A 21,446-nucleotide genomic window follows, 5' to 3' on the forward strand; every position below is an offset into this window, starting at 1 on the left:
TCAAGCACTATAATTTCAAGAACTGGGTTTTTCTGAGAGAAGATGTGACCCATCATAATGAAAATCTTTTCTAGAATTGATTTTCTTAGTTACAGAAAGCCACATTTCTTCACATTGGGAGGAGGGACGTACTCAATGAATGATACTGGGGCATACAGCATAAACGAGTTGACTTCTATTTTTGCATGGATTATCTATCACTGGGGGTCATGACAGCAGATATTTAATCTCTGTTAATCATTTCCCTGCTTTCTGAGCTGTTTGATCCCCATTCAATGCCACCCTCAAGTCCCCCCACCCCCGCCATAATTGAGTAATCCCCCACGTTAATATTGGCCTGAAAGAGGTGCCCCGAGAAGGAAATAGAAAATTTTAAACAGCCTGCAGTGTACTTCTGTAGTGCGGGACAGCCTGCGGGGTCTCTGCTCCCGCTCCCCACATAAGAATGCAGGATATGGTGAGGCCAAACAGGAACACCCACGGAGCCATAGATAGGGGAGTCATACCACTATAGTCTTGCTGGCAGCTGGGTTGGAGACACAGGAAGCAGGAGCCACACTGTCTGCAACATGCTGTCCACTTCTCTGCAATCCACAACCCGCACTCCGCAGTGCTAACTGCAATCCGCGTTTGCCAGGCCAGGTACCATCTTCTTGCTAGCCCCCATTTTTTCTGCTACCATAGCTATAGCAGTTATATTAGTGGCCAGTGGCTCACTGGTTACAGCTGACGGCCAACTAGCCACATCTGATGGCCAGCCAATCACAGTTGATGGCCATTTACTATCTGAGCCAGCACCTTATTATGTGAGGCTGAGAGCCCGGAAACTGCACTCCTGGCTCTGTCCCCACACTCCACTCCTACAGGGTCTCGCCTCACAATCTACGTGACAAGCATCTTCCGCGAGGGGCCCTGTGAGAGGAGCCTGGAGGTGAATGCAATATCCTGGACACAGCCAAGCTCTCTGGACACAGCCAGGGTTTCTTGGGGCACCACCAGTTCTTCTGGGCACAGCCAGACTTCCTGGACTTCTTAGGGTACCACCAGTCTCCCTGGACACAGCTAGAGTTTCTCAGGGCACCACCAGTGCTTCTGGGCACAGCTAGACTTCCTGGGCTTCTTAGGGTACCACTGATCTCCCCCGGCACAGCCAAGGTTTCTCAGGGCACTGCCACTCTCTCTGGGCTCAGCCAGACTTCCTGGACTCAACCAGGGCTCTCAGGGCACTGCCACTCTCTCTGGGCACAGCCCAACTTCCTGGACACAGCCAGGGCTCTCAGGGCACTGCCATTCTCTCTGGGCCTCTCAGGGTACCGTGCTGGAACAACAGTGGCTCACAGTCAAGGTGCTTACATATTCTCAACGGTGGCCGGTCAAGACACAAAAGCAAACATCCGCCAGTTCCACTACATGGTGGTATGTTCCCAAGCAAATAGTCAAGCGGTCCATTAAATTAGGGATGGAAGGCAATTCTCCATAGTCCATAGTCATTCGCCAGGGCTTTCCTGGGGGTGAGGGACGACCTTGACCTCACCCTCAGCTCCCATGGAGGGCTGAGGAAGCGTTTCTTCCTGGGACTACACGTCCTCCATCCGGGCTGTGTCAGCAAGCAGATCCCAGCCCACAGGGCCGCAACGACCTTCGCTTTCTCTGGCCTGTGCTGGTTGGGGAACCATCCACATCTTCCCACCCCTCCACGGGGGTCCAGCTCTCCGGCAACTGCTCCTCCTGGTCTTCTTGAGACCCAGTGTTCACGCGCACAAACTGCTCCACTGCCCTTCAGAAAGCTTTGGCCGGCACCGTATCCTGCCGACTATGCCATGTGTCACACAGGGGACTCTGCTCGCTGCACCATTTGTCGTGCAGGGTCTCAGCTCCCACTCCCCATATAAGAACGCAGGACATGGTGAGGCCAAACAGGAACACCCACGGAGCAATAGGTAGGGGAGTCATAATATTATAATCTTGCTGGCAGCTGGGTTGGAGACACAGGAAGCAGGAGCCACACTGTCTGCAACCTGCTGTCCACTTCTCTGCAATCCACAACCCGCACTCCACAGTGCTAACTGCAATCTGCGCTTGCCAGCCCAGCCACCATCTTCTCACTAGCCCCCATTTTTTCTGCTAGCGTAGCCACGGCAGTTATATTAGTGGCCAATGGCTCACTGGTTACAGCTGACGGCCAACTAGCCACAGCTGATGGCCAGCCAATCACAGTTGATGGCCATTTACTATCTGAGCCAGCACCTTATTATGTGAGGCCAAGAGCCTGGAAACTGCATTCCTGGCTGTGTCCCCACAACTTCCAAACCAAATAAAAAGGATTTGGGGATCAGTCTATAGTTGGAATTACCTACCTCACCTCTCTTGCACTGTTGAAAGATGACAGGGCATTTCTTTCTGGCCATCTTAGTTTTTGTGTATGTGTGATCTTTCCCTTCTTCCTTATTTCTGGGCAGATTTATATTATGCAGTAAAACGCTATACCACTTAAAACAATGGAAAAAAATACAGCAGTCCTCACTGTTAGTCAGGTTTTTGGGGGTAACGTAAAAACAAATCACTAATATTTTAGGGATTATTTATTGCCTCAGGTTTAAAATAAACAGCTACATCATTTTTCTATCTCAATTTCTAATATTTGGGGCCTACTTCAGTTTTATATGCAGGACTATTGTTTGGAATCAGGCATAAAAATCAGGCATTGGAATTTGGACACCAAAATGTTGATTTGAAACTACAGTTTATATGAATTTTTATTTATTTTTTTACACTTTATTTTGACATTCGATATTATTTTATATTAATTTCAGGTGTATAGAATAGTGGTTAGACGTTTATATAATTTATGCAGTGATTCACCCTGACTTGTCTAGTACCCACCTGGCACTATACATAGTTATTACCATATTACTGACTGTATTCTCTATGCTTTACTTTACATCCCCTGACTATCTTATAACTACCAATTTGTTGAATTTTTAAATGGCCAACGAAATTTTCACCACTTTAGCTTTCAGCTTTTATACTTTCAAAGTTTCCAACCTCTCCCAAAACCCTTGACTGTTTATCACTTTCTCTGAATTATTAAGGCCAGATATACACTTCCATGAATATAGTTGTATTTTCTACACCATGCTAAGGCTCCCAACTTACTTGTGTTAAGCTGCAAAAGAAAAAATTTAAAGCAACCTTTCTTCCCTGGGTTTCCCACACAGAAGTCACTGCTTGGTGGAGATTACCATCTGTAAGCTAATTCTGAAGTTGTTAATGGCAAAAATCAGAGCAATTGACATGTGTTTTAAAACAGGGTTTGAGGTTCAAGATGATCTCTCCCACTCATTTGTGAGAGCTGTGTGACATAGCAATGTGTTCTCTCTAGGGGTTCCAGCAAAGTCTTTTACTTCAATTGCTTTAACTAGCTTTTGGAGCATTTTTAGAGAGTATAGATTAACTTCCAAACACAAAGCAAATCTGTGCTACTTGACTTGTTGTAAAACCATAACATGTTTTCCATTGATTTCCAGCCTAGCCACAAACATTCTTCAGACTGTCCCTCATCCTTAGGCTCAAAAAATCTTGAGTGGAAAAGAAGCTGTGTACAAATGTACAGTTCCATAATACATCATCTATATATTGCATTATGTTTTGTACACTTGAAACCTATGTAGTTTTGTTGACCATTGTCACCCCAAGAAATTTTAATTTAAAAAGAATAAAAAAACAAAGTATTGAATTGAATTGAACTCTTGCTAAAAAAAAAAAGAAAAAGAAGCTGTGATGCCTGTCTTTTCAGCAGACTCTGATTCCAAGTACTCATGGGAGGAATAATAAGGAAAAGAGTTCACATTTCTAGAGTAATAGGATTCTAGAAAAGGGACAAATGTTCTCAAACAATCTTGTACAAACTTTGAAATAATCTGTTAATAGACAGGTATTTTCCATAGCCTACAAAAGCTCCTGAAACATTTCTACTCTTAATGGTGTCTCGAGACAAGCATGACAAATGACTGTGAAAAGCCAAGAACTAAAATATTATCTAATGCCAGAGGTTTTCAGTTCTTTAATTAAAAGTTTACCTTTCTGTAACCTAAATTCCTTAGGATTTTTTTCCAATTTTTGTTGCAAGTCCTGGAAAATCTGTGCTAGTTTGTTTAACTCTTCTGCAAAGGAAAAAAAAAATTATCTTGCTAATATTGGATAAATTAAGAATAACACCAGAAACAAAACAGTTTATTTTCTCAGTGTTTCTTCCCCTTTTTAATCAGGTTGCAGAAATCTTAACCAGGAGTGCTCCCATGAAGATTTTACATATCAAGATTTCAAGGAACAGAACAAACATTTAAGGCTGAAAATGTCATGCAGAAAGAATATGGTAAGTTCCAACAGAGCTTTGTCTTGTTGAGCTCTAGATTTGGCAATCATTAATTTGCTATTAATAAGTCTTACTGTTAGGGGGAGTCACTTCACCAGCCCCAGGAAGAGTTTGTTCTTTAGACAACCATTGCTTTAAGCGGTCTATCAAATTAATTCAGACTTTCGAGGTAAGAAAGAGATGTAATTAAATCTTTTCAATAGCCTGGCTGGCTAAGCACTCATCTGTTACCACTGATAGATACAATTTGGGAATCGCTGCAATTTTTTGTACCCTCTCCCTTAATACATTTTTTAAATGATCTTTCATGCTTTAAATGCCTATCAATCCATAGTAGAATTGGTGTTATTTGGTAATGTTAAATCATTTCTCAGTTAGATGAATTAATGCCAGAAGTTTTCATTTCATAAAGAAAATTCACCTCAATGAACTACCTGGATATTTTTTCCTAACACTAACAGTGTGTGACATACATGACAGGTATACTATCATGTATTAGTATATAGCCTTACATTTGGGGTTGACATACAATGGAAATGACAAAAATTAGATTATCTGTTAAAGGAAGTAATTATAGATGGTTTGCCCCTGATTTTTTGCCCAGGCATTGAAAATTAAGTGGAAATAGAAACTTCAGTTCAGATTGGGGGTGGGAGAGGGCACAGAAAAAGAACACTGTTATAGGCAGGGAACTCAGGCAATATTAGATTGATTCAATGCTCTGTCTCTAGCTCAGAGTTTGAATCCCCTAACTGCTGTGACCTATAGAGCTCACCTGTATGTAAATGTCAACTCTCCTCACTTGCTCCCTTGTTTCTCTTTCTCCCATCACACCCTTAGCTCCCTTCAGTTCTCTCATAGATCCTTGACCTTCCTGTCTCGGGGAGGACAGAATAAATTCCAGTACTGTGTGTCGTACTGTAAATGTGTGATAAAGGTTGGACTGAGCACAGGTAAAGGTCACCTTGAGGTCTGCCATGCTTGATCTGTGCCCTTTTGTGAACAGTAATAGTAAATATATCAACCCTTAGCCTTGAGGTAACTCTAAATACCAGATTCGTGGAGAAATCCAGTGGGAAAATAATGCTTCCTCCATAAAGGGATTTTCAGGCCCTGTGCTACTAAAATCAGCTATTTTGTCTTAGAAAAATGGCTTTTTCAGTTATGTACAAAAGTTGTTCTACCATGAATGGAAAGTGACTGAAAATGCCAGCAGTGCCCCCATATGAAGGATGCTCCATGCTCAATTCTGCTGATTATCTTGGTGAGTTGCTGAGCCTCCGTGCTTCTAAAACATATTCTGAGATTGCCACTGAAATGAAACGTTTGTCACTGAGAGCTATCAATGGTACTGTAAAGAGTTACTCCAATGTACAGTACAAGGCAAACATTGGCTTTTGAAACTAGAATATATTGAGTGGTTACAGTGGTGTGCATTTGGGGCATACCAGAGAAGTTAAAAACATTTATCAAACTGTATGAGTATCTTCCAATCTGGTTGGGAAGGCACAATCTATACAAATGGAAAACCAGTGTCACACAGGGGACCCTGCTCGCTGCGCCATTTGTCGTGCAGGGTCTCAGCTCCCGCTCCCCGCCCAAGAACGCAGGACACGGTAAGGCCAAAAAGGAACACCCACGGAGCCATAGATAGGGGAGTCAAACCAATATATTCTCGCTGGCGGCTGGGCTGGAGACACAGGAAGCAGGATCTACATAATCTGCCTAACAGCAGTCCGCGCTTGCCAGCCACCATCTTCTTGCTAGCCCCCATTCCTTCTCTTTTTGCTAGCATAGCCACAGCCGTTATATTAGTGGCCAATGGCTTACGGGTTACAGCTGACAGCCAACTAGCCACAGCTGCTGGCATCTGATCACAGTTGATGGCCATTTACTACCCGAGCCAGCACCTTTCTATGTGAGGCCGAGAGCCTGGAAACTGTTTTTTGGGGTTTTGTCCCCACACTCCACCCCTACAGGGTCTCGCCTCACAATCTACGCGACAAGCATCTTCTGCGAGGGGCCCTGTGCAAGGAGCCTGGAGGTGAATGCACTATCCTGAACACAGCCAGGCTCTCTGGGCACAGCCAGGGTTTCTCAGGGCACCACCAGTACTTCTGGGCACAGCCAGACATCCTGGGCTTCTTAGGGTACCACCTGTTTCCCCGGGCACAGCCAGGTTTTCTCAGGGCACCACCACAGTACTTCTGGGCACAGCCAGACTTCCTGGGCTTCTTAGGGTACCACCAGTCTCCCCGGGCACAGCCAGAGTTTCTCAGGGCACTGCCACTCTCTCTGGACACAGCCAGACTTCCTGGACACAGCCAGGGCTCTCAGGGCACTGCCACTCTCTCTGGACACAGCCAGACTTCCTGGACACAGCCAGGGCTCTCAGGGCACTGCCACTCTCTCTCTGGGCCTCTCGGGGTACTGTGCTGGAACAAGAGCGGCTCACATCAAGGTGCTTACATATTATCAATGGCAGCCAGTCAAGACACAAAAGCAAACATCCGCCAGTTCCACTACATGGTGGTATGTTCCCAAACAGTCAAGCGTCCATTAAATCAGGGATAGAAGGCAATTCCTCATAGTCCATAGTCATTCGCCAGGGCTGTCCTGAGGGTGAGGGATGACCTTGACCTCACCCTCATCTCCCACAGAGGACTCAGCAAGCGTTTCCTCCTGGGACTAAAAGTCCCACATCCAGGCTGCCTCAGCAAGCAGTTCCCAGCTCACAGAGCAGCAACAACCTTCGCTTTCTCCGCTTTCTCCGGCCTCTGCTGGTTGGGGAACCATCCACATTTTTCCACCCCTCCACGGGAATCGAGCTCTCCGGCAGCTGCTCCTCCTGGTCTTCCTCAGACTGAGCTTTCAGACGCACAAACTGCTCCACTGCCCTTCGGAAAGCTTTGGCCAGCACCATATCCTGCCGACTACGCCATGTGTCACACAGGGGACCCTGCTCGCTGCGCCATTTGTCGTGCAGGGTCTCAGCTCCCGCTCCCCGCCCAAGAACGCAGGACACGGTAAGGCCAAAAAGGAACACCCACGGAGCCATAGATAGGGGAGTCAAACCAATATATTCTCGCTGGCGGCTGGGCTGGAGACACAGGAAGCAGGATCTACATAATCTGCCTAACAGCAGTCCGCGCTTGCCAGCCACCATCTTCTTGCTAGCCCCCATTCCTTCTCTTTTTGCAAGCATAGCCACAGCCGTTATATTAGTGGCCAATGGCTTACGGGTTACAGCTGATAGCCAACTAGCCACAGCTGCTGGCATCTGATCACAGTTGATGGCCATTTACTACCCGAGCCAGCACCTTTCTATGTGAGGCCGAGAGCCTGGAAACTGTTTTTTGGGGTTTTGTCCCCACAACCAGCAAAGATTTACAAAGCAACAAATACAATAACATATGCTATAACTATTGTGTCAGTCAGCTAGTGCTACTAACAACCATAGAATCTCAGTGGTTTACAATAAGAATTGATTTCTCTGTGATTCAGCAGTAGCTTGGCTGATATAGACTGAGCCCAGCTGGGCTTGGCCCCAGGACATGGGTTGAATTCATACCTGGTGCTCTTGTGTGCCATGTTTATACCAGGAAGCTGTATAAGCATGTGTGGGGACAGCGCCAGGAGTACAGTTTCCAGGCTCGCGGCCTCAAGAGGAAAGGTGCTGGCTCGGGTAGTAGATGGCCATCAGCTGTAACCATTAGCCACTAATATAAATACCGCGGCTGCGCTGGGGAGTGGAGTCAAGGGGAGTCGAGGGGAGTCAAGGAGAGTCAGTCGGTTGGCAGAAAAGCGGACAGCAGGTCGCATGTCATGTGAATCCAGCCTCCAGCGAGACTATAGTAGTATGACTCCCCTACCTATGGCTCCGTGGGTGTTCCTTTTTGGCCTCACCACATCCTGCGTTCTTATGTGGGGAGTGGGACCAGAGACCCTGCAGGCCGCCTCGCATGACAGCATGTTCTTCTGAAGGTGACAGAGGTCAAAAGCTTCCAGAGAAGAGAGCAAAACAAGCAATGCTTCTTAAGACAGTCTTGAAGGAGCATGGTCAGATGTGCCAACGTAACATTGGCTAAGGAAAATCACATGCTCAAGTCCAATATCAATGAGGCATGGAAGTGTACTCCTCCTCTAAAGTAGGGAGAGGTGGGACTGAATAATCACTGAAAAAATACCCTAATCTACCACAACTATATTGATTTTTCAATGCAGAAGTAACATGGAATACTAGAGGAACGTGCGTGATAGATGGGTTAGAGCAATAGTTTTGAGTGCTCTAGGAACTGCAGATGCATTCTTGGCAGTTATGGTTATAATCTATGACTCAGGGCCTATCTATAGACTGTCTGTAAATTTTTTCATAGTTTATTGAGTCAAGAAGATAAGTTACAGTTTTCTCATCTTCAATGAAAAGGGGGAAGATACAGTAAGTTCTCTAAACCAGAATATATGAGAAAAGAAGACCTGTTCTTCCACCATAAAATTAGTGTTGAGGTATTTTCTTCAGTGGTATTTTCATGGAGAAGTTTGCTGATAGTTTGAGCTGTTTATGAACTCTCCTTTAGTAGACCTTGCTCATGGTTGCAACCATGTTCCAAGTTGCATTCCCTAGATTAAAATTTGTGTTCTGTTTACCCCCTCTCTGGCCCTCTAAGCCAGTCCTCCATGAAATTTATTTTCACTTGGTAGTCTGAATAACATATCCATGGATGGTTGGTTGTGTAGGGAAATATTTCTCTGATGTTATCACATATTTAGCTTGTCTCCATCGACCCCTTTCAGGAATGTGTGCTTTATTAGTCTCTAGCATATAGTTTAGAGTATGTGTGTAAGAAAGATGAAGAAGGATGTGCACAAAAGCTTTCACTCTTCCCTTTAAATAGCTGTAATAGGGTTAATTCATCTGGTTGACTGTTAAAATTCATTAATAAGAGGAGAAGTTCCAAATATGTGAAATTTTATTTTAAGAAATTCCAACTATATCTGTAACTATCTATATGACCTTGGGAAAGACACATTCTCCAGCATACAGTTTTTCCCTGTTTTTTTTTTTTTTAAAAAGATTGAACTAGATGAACTTTAGAATTTTAATGCTGGTTCTTTCAAGCTCAAGCAGTAATATTTTAAATTCTAGGACCAGGTTAAAATACAATAAACATAGGGAGCTCAGAATCCAAGTTGACTTAGGGAGGACAAAAATGAACATAATCAGGATTCTGCCATTAAGGACAGAAGCACAATTCACGGAATAAAGGAGTTCAAGAAGCAGAGTTACACATACAGGACCACAGTTTCAAGGTGAGCTACTTGGCCCACGCTGGCATCTGGCCTGGATGTCCGTGGTCTGTTACTGAAGCTCAAGGTTGCTCCTAGAAGAGCATTAGCTTCAGTACCGTGGGCAAGAAGACACTGAATAATAGGGCTTTGTAGGTGATACCGTTATTCACCTCACAAATTGGTAGTTCAGAGATGATGCTTTAAGTCTCTGGCTGTACGTATCAGACAATTTTCCTTTTTATCTGTTAGAAAAGCTTTTTCTTCCTTGTTGTAAGATTTGGCAGGATTCTATCTTTGAGTCTCCCTGGAGTTATGATTTCTTAAAGAAAGAAGACAGTTCCACTGAATCCTTGAAGTGAGTTGGAAAATATTTCCCACTGGGAACTCCTTATTTTGATATTCAACATAAACCAGCAGCATGGGCTCCTTTAATAATTATAATGATTCCATTTTTGAAAAGAAAGTCATAAGAATATTCTGCAATTCAGTATGCCACTGTTTTCCTGCAGGAAAATCCAAGTCATATGATATATGGAATGGTATAGATTTTGAAAACTGTATGATATTAATGAGTCACTACTAATTTTGATATTGAAGAGATATGGGGATCATGTTCAAGGTCATTTGTAGGACTTTTATCCAGAGATGTGATGAAGCAGCACACCAAATTCTAGGACTCTATGTAGTGATAGGAGAAAAACATTGACCAAAGACTTATGAAACATAAGTAGTTAGTAGATTTCTCTGAATGGAATTATCTTTCGCTCACTTTTTTTCCTTTCTATTGGAAACATGTCTTTAAGACATCCTGCATGTTAAGGTCAGCAATGATTAATTTAGAAACTGTGAATGTTAATTGAAGGCATGCTTTCAGAAGAAACCTTTTAAACATTTGGCTCATGCTGGTTAATTAGAAGGGCAAAAATTACTTCATTGTGTAAATATAGAAGAGTTTTTTCTTCCCAGTAATGTGAGTACATACCTGTTTGGGTTGTATGAAAAGAGAGGAAGTCATTAGGCAGGTGAAACAGGTAAGGTGACATTGACTTTGGGGTTTTAAGTTATTTCCAATATTAGGTTTTGTGGAGCTAATCTGGTCCTCATCCAACAGATAGATGAGCCAAAGTTATAAAGCTATAAAATGGGTGGAACTATATACCGTGGTTTTGTATTTAGAGGTAAATGCAAACCTAATTATAAAATGTTCTAGGATTTCTCCTGCCATAACTTTTGAACTAACTAATCTATATAACAGCACAATTTGTCAAATCTTGGAAGTATCAATTACTCAGATAAAGACATTTTTTTTAATTTAGTGTTGGTTTGACCAAATCTATAATTTAAGAGTTTTTCAGAACTGCCCTTGCTTCCCTTTCAAATAGCCTAAAACGGAAGACATTTATGAATAAGATTTTGAATATAGTCTTCAAACGTTCTCCAAATCTTTCTCATGAGGTAGAGGCAACCTAAATAAGCACAGGGAAGTTATATCAAGTTGAGAATTTTGCAACATGTTAAATTATTATACGGTATGTGCATGTAAAATGAGATACACTCACATAGGATTTGTTATACTCACATGGGAGACCCCTGGGGCCCTTCCTAGGAAAACTCATAACACATCACAGTGATTCAGTGTATTCCCTACTCACCACCCTTCCCCCAAAGGTAAATTCTCTTAAAATTAGCACTGAGAACAACAGTGACAGAGAGATAGCTAAGAGAGATCATGGCTATAGTGCTAGGATAATGGGGCTCAGGATGTGGTTATGAATTATTTGTGTTCCATTACATTAATGTTTTCTTCTTTTCATCTGTACACCCTTTATCTGAGTCATTGGGACACTCTGAATGCCTGATTGCCGAAGTAGGGACCTTGTCAAAATCATATGAATGTCCCAATTTGTCATAACTAGAGATAGTGATTAAGAACCAATTTCCATACTAGTCTTTGTTTTTTGTTCATTTTAATTCACAATTGTATAGACATAGTCATTTCTATTTTGAATATGTTTCATTCTGATAAGTTGAGCATGAAATCTAAATCTCATGATTTTTGAGTGATTTATATGAAATCTATATACTGTTTAAAGTTTTGACAAAGTATTTTATTACAATATGCATTGTTTTACTTATTTAAGAAGTTATATTGCAAAAACATAAATATACTTAAAACCTATATTTTAAAAACACACCCATCAAAAATCACTATCATATATTTTTGTATGTATTTTAAAAGCTCACTTAATACTAGAAAAATTTTCATATATTCTATTCCTTAAATAATATCAGTAAAGCAGAATGTGCTATGAGGATGTAAAAAAAGAGTAAAGCATTTTAATTGTGATTCTCATCCTCTGTAATTCTAGACATGATGTTCTATGGGAATTAAAACAATTTGGGTATTGGTTATAATTGATTTGCTTATTTAAATAAACTCATAATGAATCAACATAGATGTTTGTTCTTAATTCAAGTAGAAAATGATTTTATTGTTACATAAGTATAACAAAATGTTTTTAAAAATTTAAGAAAGGACTAAATTTATTAATCATTTAGATAAAACAGTAGAGTGTAAATCTCTGTACAAGGTCCTTACCCTTTTCGTGAATTAGAGATGGCGGTATCAAGGTAGTCCTTGGGTAATGAAGAGGTTCTCATATATACCTTACACCCCAGGAACCACATTGCATTCATGTCACGCATAGTTACCTCCATGTTATCTCCATATCTAAGTTATTTTTGATGAATCATCTAGGTAAGCAATATGAGAGGGGGCTGTAGAAAAGGAGTATTTCAGTAAATAATTGTACTGAAAGCATGTGCTTTGTCAAACATATTAATGCATCATAAAACGTTTCTGAGAACATGTGAATTCATAAAATCTGTCAGGGGAGATGTGTACTCATTTTAAAAAGCATGTGCAATTATTGCTGAGTGTTTTTACTGTTTCATGAGCAATGGAAAAATAACTACAAATATTGAGGCCAAATGAAACCCAATTTGAGCAGAACAAGAAACCATAGCAACTCATCTTTTTCATCCAGAAATTACAGAAAAATTGCAACCCGACAGTGACCTCAAAACAACATACTCCTGCCCAATTATTGTTTAATTTTATATTATGTATGCTCAATAGAATTCTTCAATTACAGTCTACATTTCCTAAATGTTTATCCCTCAGAATTTTATGGAAAAGGGGAACTATCTGTGAGTTTATTTTATTACTTCTGATAGGAAAGTGCATATTTTACCACTAATACTTTTTCCCCAGGAATACCTAAGGTTCTGTGTGGGTAAAAGGAATCAAATATATGGTGATGGAAGTAGAACTGACTGGGTGGTGAACACACAATGTGATATATAGATGATGTGTTACAGAATTGAACACCTGAAACCAATGTAAATTTACTAACAATTGTCACCACAATAAGCTTTAATTTAAAAAAATAGAAAGTGGAAAAAGAAAACATACATGAAATTTTATATTAAACACTAGGAAATCAAGATAGCAGGGAATAATTTTTAGGTTTTGAAACCTACATGGAGAGGCCAATGTGGATTCTCAAGTCATGTCAGGAAATGATGTTATAATCCACAGAGCCTTTTGCAGATGCTGATTTAGCTCATATAAACACTCAAACTTTGCATTTGCCCTTCTGTATGTCTACAAGAGCAAGCTCGTGCTGCCTATGGGCCACGAAAATGGTCCTGATTGTCAGGGCAAGAAGGTATTGTCTCCTTCATTGGTATAGCTTCAAAGAGCACTCCCATTTCCCTATTAGTCTTCCAGGAAGGGTCTTCTCCCACCACTTCCTCAATGAAAGCAACTCCAAGTTTTCATACTGTGCTTCTTAGTGAGCTTTGGTTTAAGTAAAGGATTCTGACCAAAAATATATAAAACTATTGAACAAGTAATGGGTAACAGCTCATGCCCTTGCCTTCTTTCCCCCAGAAATTTTTCCTTGAAAGGAATTACTAACAGACATGTTTTTGATGAAACATTGTATAAGACATACTTTCACTTACCTTATTCAGTTTTAATGTTGAAGTATTAATATTTTTACAGGTAAACTATAATATAAATTAAAAATCTAAAATATTAGAACTATTTTTACTACTTTAAATATAAATTAGCTCATACAGACTCATTCCTTTCTAAATGAGTTTGTATGGGTTGGGGGAGTGATTTGTCTTTTCACGCTTCATAAATATTCAATTAAATATTTCAGGATCAATCATAACATGGCTATGAAATAGCAAGTCCTAATTATATGCTACATAGAAATTAAGCTTTACTACACCATATGCCCTACAACTTTTAATGAGATTTATACATTTAAAATGCTTGCCCTATTAAGAAAATGGCATCTAATGTGGCGAGAATGGCAGAAAATGCAAATAGTGAGAAAACATAAAACTTGTTGAGTGTTTATGAGTGTGCTTGTGTGTCTAGGGCTGAGGATTTGCATGAGGATACAGTAAGATAGAAGATGGGGAAGGGAATTTAGAGACAATTGTGAAATCATTGACTTTAAAAATTAGAAAAATCTGAAAGGTCATTTATTTATATCTTTTATCTGATGCACAAACTCCCTTTCCGGGGTCACTAATAATCAGTCATTCTGTCTGTTATGCCTCCTTTGTCAGTGAATGCATGACTTCAAAGGCAACCCATTTTACTGTTTGCCAGCTCTAATGAGTAAAACTTCTTCCTTGTGTCAGAAATACAACTTCCACCAGTGGTCTTAGTTTTACCTCTGGAATACCAAATAATCCTTTTCCTATGGCAATTCTTTTGAATGTGAAAAATCATTAAAAACATTACTATGATATACTTTTTGTGTGATTCATGACAGTCAGATTCTGTTAGCTATGATTCACTCTTCACCCTGAGGAGAACTTTATATGCTTATTATTAACAAAACACATATGTATTTCTTATTATGTGTAGGAAATCTAAGTAATTTTCATATGCTAACTTATTAATCCTCATAACTTCCCTATGAGGTAGGTACTATTATCACCTTTTTTTTTACATTTTAACATTTTTAAATTTTTCAATTACAGTTGGCAGTCAATATTATATTAGTTTCAGGTGTACAACACAGTGATCAGACATTTATTTATATAACTTATGAAGTGATCGCCCTCGTAAGTCTAGTATCTGACACCATACATAGTTATTACAGTATTATTACTATATTCTATATGCTGTGCTTTACATTCCTGTGACTCTTTTTATAACTGGCAATTTGTACTTCTTAATCCCTTAACCATTTTCACCCATCTCCTCAAATTCCTCTTATCTGGCAACCATCAGTTTGTTCTCTGTATCTATGAGATTTTTCTTTTTTGTTCATTTATTTTGTTTTTTAGATTCTACATATAAGTGAAATCATATGGTATTTGTCTTTCTCTGTCTGACATTTCACTGAGCATAATACCCTCTAGATCCATCTATGTTGTCATAAATAGCAACATTTCGTTCTTTTTATAATCAAGTAATATTTTATTATATAATATATATCACATCTTCTTTATCCATTCATCTATCAATGGACACTTAGTTTGCTTCCATATCTTGGCTAGTGTATATAATGCTGCAATGAACATAGAGGTGCATATATCTTTTCAAATCAGTGTCTTGGATTTCTTCAGATAAATACCCAGAAGTGGAATTGCTAGGTCGTATGGTAGTTATTTTTATTTTTTTAAGGAAAATCCATACTAATTTCCATAGTGGATGCATCAATTTACAATCTTACCAACAGTGGAGGACGTTTCCCATTTCTCCACATCCTCACCAAAACTTGTTTGTTGATTTATTGATGATAACCATTCTAACAGATGTGAGGTGATATCTCATTGTGGTTTTAATTTAATATTCCATGTGTACTTGAAAAGAATGTATATTCTGCAGGGTGAAATGTCCTAAAAATAACAAGTCCACCTGGTCTAATATGTCTTTAAGGCCACTGTTTCCTTGTAGAATTATCTATCCATTGATATCAATGGGTTGCTAAAGTCTCCTACTATGACTGTATTACTGTTGATCTTTCCCTTTATGTCTCTCAATATTTGCTTTATATGTTGAGGTACTCCTACATTGGGTGCATTGATGTTTATAAGAGTTGTATCCGGGGGGAGAGGGAAAAAAAAATGGCGGCGTGAGGTGAGGCTCTGTAACGCTCCCCTGGAATTTACAACGAATCGGACAACAATAACTCCACAAAGGACTCCCTGCACAGCAGACAGGCAAGACGAAGAGGCCGACTACTGAATTCACCTCCAGGTGGGTGAATCGCTCGAGCGGGGGAGGAGGGAGAGGAGAAGTGCGGAGACGGAGCCGCGTGGGCGCAGGACGCAGACCTAGCTCAGTGCTCGGAGCCCGCTGCGCCCGGATCTTCCGCAACTGCGGGAGAGGGAAGGACTCGGACTGCTAGGGCTCCGCTTACGGCCCACAGGGCTGAGGGGGCAGCATACAAAACCGCTGAACCCAACGCTCCCGGCAGACCTCGGAGCAAAGACTGAGGGAAGAGGGCTGAAATCGGTGGTTTAAGCCCTCACTGCCGAGCAGAGAACGGAAGCCTTAGGCACGGAGACTAGCCGCCCCCTCCCTACCCTCCCAGAGCTCGCCCCGCCCCCACCTGCCCGGTGCTAGAAGCGATAAAGTAGCAGTGTCGGATCAAAGGACAGAATATTTGCTGCTCTGAGAACTGTGGACCGCAGACACAGATTCGCAGCTCAACTAGTTCCGGCAAAGGGGAGGGAGCTGTGGAAGCAGGACTGGCTGTGGTGGTGGTCGCGGCCATTGCTCTGGGCCACCTCTGACAACTCACCCCGCCCCTGGCCCCACCTATCTGGGCGGATCCCTGCAGGAGTAAACAGAACTGCTGAAACAAACGGGCTCTGAATCTGGTGCAGAAAGAGCTTTGGAACTCCAAAAGCTCTTCGCATACCTATCAACCTGTTGCAGAAGACACTCCTGTAGATGTCTAGGAAGAGAAATAGTAAATCAGTGATTGCCATGAATAACCAAGGCAACAAGATAGCTCAGAAAGAAAGTGAAAAGTCTCCAGAAAAGGAACTTAGAGATATGGACCTTTGTGATTTAAATGACAGAGAATTCAAGATCGCAATTCTGAAAAAACTGAACGAGATGCAAGAAAACACAGAAAGGCAGTTTAATGAACTCAGAAACACAATCAAAGAACACCATGAGCATTTTACAAAAGAGATTGAAATCTTGAAAAAGAACCAAATAGAATTTCTGGAGATTAAGAACTCAATAGAAGAAATTAACAATAAAATATCCAGCTTAGGTAGTAGAGTTGACCAGATGGAGGAAAGAATCAGTGACATCGAAGATAGGAACCTGGAATTTACACAGAGGGAAGAAGAAAGAGACTTGAGACTTAAAAGAAATGAAAGAACTCTACAAGAACTTTCTGACTCCATCAGAAAGAGCAATATAAGAATAATGGGTATACCAGAAGGAGAAGAAAGAGGGAAGGGAACAGAGAATATATTCAAACAAATCGTCGATGAGAACTTCCCAAACTTGTGGACAGAACTGGATCCTCGAATCCAAGAAGCAAATAGAACACCTAATTACCTCAATCCCAACAGGCCTTCACCAAGGCACATTGTATTGAAGCTGTCTAAAATCAATGATAAAGAAAGAATCCTCAACGCAGCTAGGGAAAAGAAGACGGTAACTTACAAAGGAAAGCCCATTAGATTATCATCAGATTTTTCAGCAGAAACTCTACAAGCTAGGAGGGAATGGAACCAAATATTCAAACTATTGAAAGAGAGAAATCATGAGCCAAGAATAATATATCAAGCAAAGATCTCCTTTAGATATGAAGGAGGAATAAAGACCTTTCCAGACATGCAGAAGCTGAGGGAATTTTCTAATACACGACCTGCACTACAAGAAATACTAAAGGAGGCTATTAGACCACCATCAACAGGGACAACTTGTGGCAACCGAAACATAAAAAGGGGGAGCGTAAAGGCCTGAACTGGAATATGGGAATAGAGAAAGTAAGCGTACTGAAGAAACTGGAATACTCTAAATATCAAACTTTCTTTTACATAAACTCAAGGGTAACCACTCAAAAAACATCCAAATCTGAAATATATACTGTAATAAAAGAAGAAACAGAGGGAAACATCATAGAATACTACCACACAGAAATAACAGACAACAACAAAAAGGCAAAGAAACAATGGAGACACAGCCTTACCAGAAAACTAAAGACAGAATGACAGGAAATCCTCACATATCAATAATCACCCTGAATGTAAATGGACTGAACTCACCAATAAAGAGACACAGAGTAGCAGATTGGATCAAAAAACTAAACCCAACCATATGCTGCCTACAAGAGACACATCTCAGCTACAAGTACAAGCATAGACTCAAAGTGAAAGGGTGGAAATTGACACTTCAAGCAAATGGTACCCAGAAAAAGTCAGGTGTAGCCATAATGATTTCCGATGAAACAGACTTCAGGGTGAAAAAGATAACAAGAGACAAAGATGGACATTTCATAATGGTAAAGGGGACTATACAACAAGAAGACATAACAGTCATCAATATTTATGCCCCCAATCAGGGAGCACCGAAATATACCAAGCAACTACTAACAGAACTAAAGGGAGAAATTGACCAAAACACAATTATACTAGGGGACTTAAATACATCATTGACAGCTATGGATAGATCATCCAAACAGAAGATAAATAACGAAATTGCAGCCCTAAATGACACATTAGAGGAATTGGACATAATTGACATATATAGAGCACTTCATCCTAAAACATCAGACTATACATTCTTTTCTAGTGTACATGGAACATTCTCAAGGATAGATCATATATTGGGACACAAAATCAGCCTCAGCAAATTTAAGAAGATTGAAATCATACCAAGCATATTCTCTGATCACAAAGCTTTGAAATTGGATATCAACTGCAAAAAGAAAGCAGGAAAAAACACAAATACATGGAGATTAAACAACATACTTTTAAAGAACGACTGGGTCAAAGAAGAAATTAGAGGAGAGCTCAAAAGATACATAGAAACAAATGACAATGAAAATACATCCTACCAAAATTTTTGGGATGCCGCGAAAGCAGTTTTAAGAGGGAAATTTATATCATTACAGGCCTATCTCAAGAAACAAGAAAAATCCCAAATAAATAACCTCATGTTACACCTTAAAAAACTAGAAAAAGAAGAACAAGCGAAACCCACGGTCAGCAGAAGAAAGGAAATAACAAAAATCAGAGCAGAACTAAATGAAATAGAGAACAAAAAGACAATAGAAAAAATTAATGTGACAAAAAGCTGGTTCTTTGAAAAGATTAACAAAATCGACAAACCCTTGGCTAGACTCACTAAGATAAAAAGAGAGAAGACACTAATTAACAAAATCAGAAATGAAAAAGGGGAAGTTATCACGGACACCACAGAAATACAAAGGATTATCCAAGAATACTATGAAGGACTATATGCCACCAAATTTAATAACTTAGAAGAAATGGACAAGTTCTTAGAAACATATAGCCTTCCAAGGCTGAATCATGAAGAACTGGAAAATCTTAACAGGCCGATCACCAGTAAGGAAATTGAATCAGTCATCAAAAACCTTCCCAAAATCAAAAGTCCTGGACCAGATGGCTTCACCAGTGAATTCTACCAAACCTTCAAAGAGGATCTAATACCAATCCTGCTCAAACTCTTCCAAAAAATTGAAGAAGAGTCAGTACTCCCTAACTCATTTTATGAGGCCAACGTTACCCTGATACCAAAACCTGGTAAGGACAACACAAAAAAAGAAAACTACAGACCTATATCTCTGATGAATACAGATGCTAAAATCCTAAACAAAATTCTAGCAAATCGAATACAACAATGCATTAAAAAGATTATTCATCACGACCAAGTGGGGTTCATCCCCGGGGCACAAGGATGGTTCAACATTCGCAAATCCATCAATGTGATACATCACATAAACAAAATAAAGGACAAAAATCATATGATTCTATCAATTGATGCAGAAAAAGCATTTGATAAGATACAACATCCATTTATGATTAAAACACTTACTAAAATTGGTATAGAAGGAAAATACCTCAACATAATAAAAGCCATATACGACAAGCCCTCAGCTAACCTCATAATTAATGGTGAAAAGCTGAAGCCCTTTGCTCTACGTTCAGGAACACGACAAGGTTGTCCCCTATCACCTCTGCTTTTCAACATAGTGTTGGAAGTCCTCGCCAGAGCTATCAGGCAAGAGAAAGAAATAAAAGGCATCCAAATTGGGAATGAAGAAGTTAAATTGTCACTCTTTGCAGATGACATGATGCTATACATAGAAAACCCTAAAGACTCCACCAAAAAGCTATTAGAAACAATCAATGAATATAGTAAAGTTGCTGGCTACAAAATCAACGTACAAAAGTCCATTGCTTTCCTATATACCAACAATGAAATATCAGAAAAAGAGATAGAAAAAACAATTCCTTTTGCAATTGCAGCAAAAAGAATAAAATACCTAGGAATAAACTTAACCAAGGATGTGAATGATTTATATGTTGAAAACTATAAGACATTTTTGAAAGAAATTGAAGAAGACACAAAGAAATGGAAAGACATTCCGTGCTCATGGATTGGAAGAATCAACATAGTTAAAATGGCCATATTACCCAAAGCCATATACAGATTTAATGCAATCCCCATTAAAATCCCAATGGCATTTTTTAAAGAAATAGAACAAAAAATCATCAGATTTGTTTGGAACCACAAAAGACCCCGAATAGCCAAAGCAATATTAAAAAAAAAGAACAATACTGGAGGTATCACACTCCCTGATTTTTCCTTGTACTACAGGGCTACAATAATCAAGACAGCTTGGTATTGGCGGAAAAACAGACACATAGACCAATGGAATAGAATTGAGAACCCAGAAATAAAACCACATAAATATGGACAGATAATTTTTGACAAAGAAGCTAAAAACATACAATGGACGAAAGACAGCCTCTTCAATAAATGGTGTTGGCAGAATTGGATAGCTACGTGCAAAAGAATGAAACTGGACTGCTATCTGTCACCATGTACCAAAATTAATTCAAAATGGATCAAAGACTTAAGCATAAGACCTGACACAATAAACTGCATTGAAGAAAACATAGGTACTAAACTTATGGACCTTGGGTTCAAAGAGCATTTTATGAATTTGACTCCAAAGGCAATGGAAGTAAAAACTAAAATAAACAAATGGGATTATATGAAACTGAAAAGCTTCTGCACAGCAAAAGAAACTATTGACAAAATAATGAGGCAACCAACTGAATGGGAGAAGATTTTCGCAAACAGTTCCTCTGATAAGGGGCTAATATCCAAAATATACAAGGAACTCATGAAACTCAACAACAAAAAAACAAACAACCCAATTGAAAAATGGACAGAGGACCTGAAGAGACATTTCTCCAAAGAGGATATACAAATGGCAAATAGACATATGAAAAAATGCTCAACATCGCTAATCATCAGAGAAATGCAAATGAAAACCACAATGAGATATCACCTCACCCCAGTCAGAATGGCTTTCATCAACAAAACAAATAGTAACAAGTGTTGGAGAGGCTGTGGAGAAAAAGGAACTCTCATACACTGTTGGTGGGAATGCAGACTGGTGCAGCCGCTATGGAAGGCAGTGTGGAGGTTCCTCAAGAAATTACGAATAGAATTACCATACGA

General features: G+C 40.0%; 1 long non-coding RNA gene across 1 annotated transcript in view; it reads left to right on the forward strand.

The window, feature by feature from the left end:
* Nucleotides 1-4,380, forward strand: part of LOC308494671 — a 30,262-nt gene extending 25,882 nt beyond the window's left edge. Inside the window, exon 3 of the long non-coding RNA XR_013992938.1 lies at nucleotides 4,269-4,380. This is a non-coding gene — a long non-coding RNA (uncharacterized lncRNA). The remainder of the gene's footprint in view (nucleotides 1-4,268) is intronic.
* Nucleotides 4,381-21,446: the final 17,066 nt, after the last annotated feature.

The sequence above is a fragment of the Rhinolophus hipposideros genome (assembly GCF_964194185.1).
Source record: "Rhinolophus hipposideros genome assembly, chromosome: X".
NCBI classification, from domain to species: Eukaryota; Metazoa; Chordata; class Mammalia; order Chiroptera; family Rhinolophidae; genus Rhinolophus; species Rhinolophus hipposideros.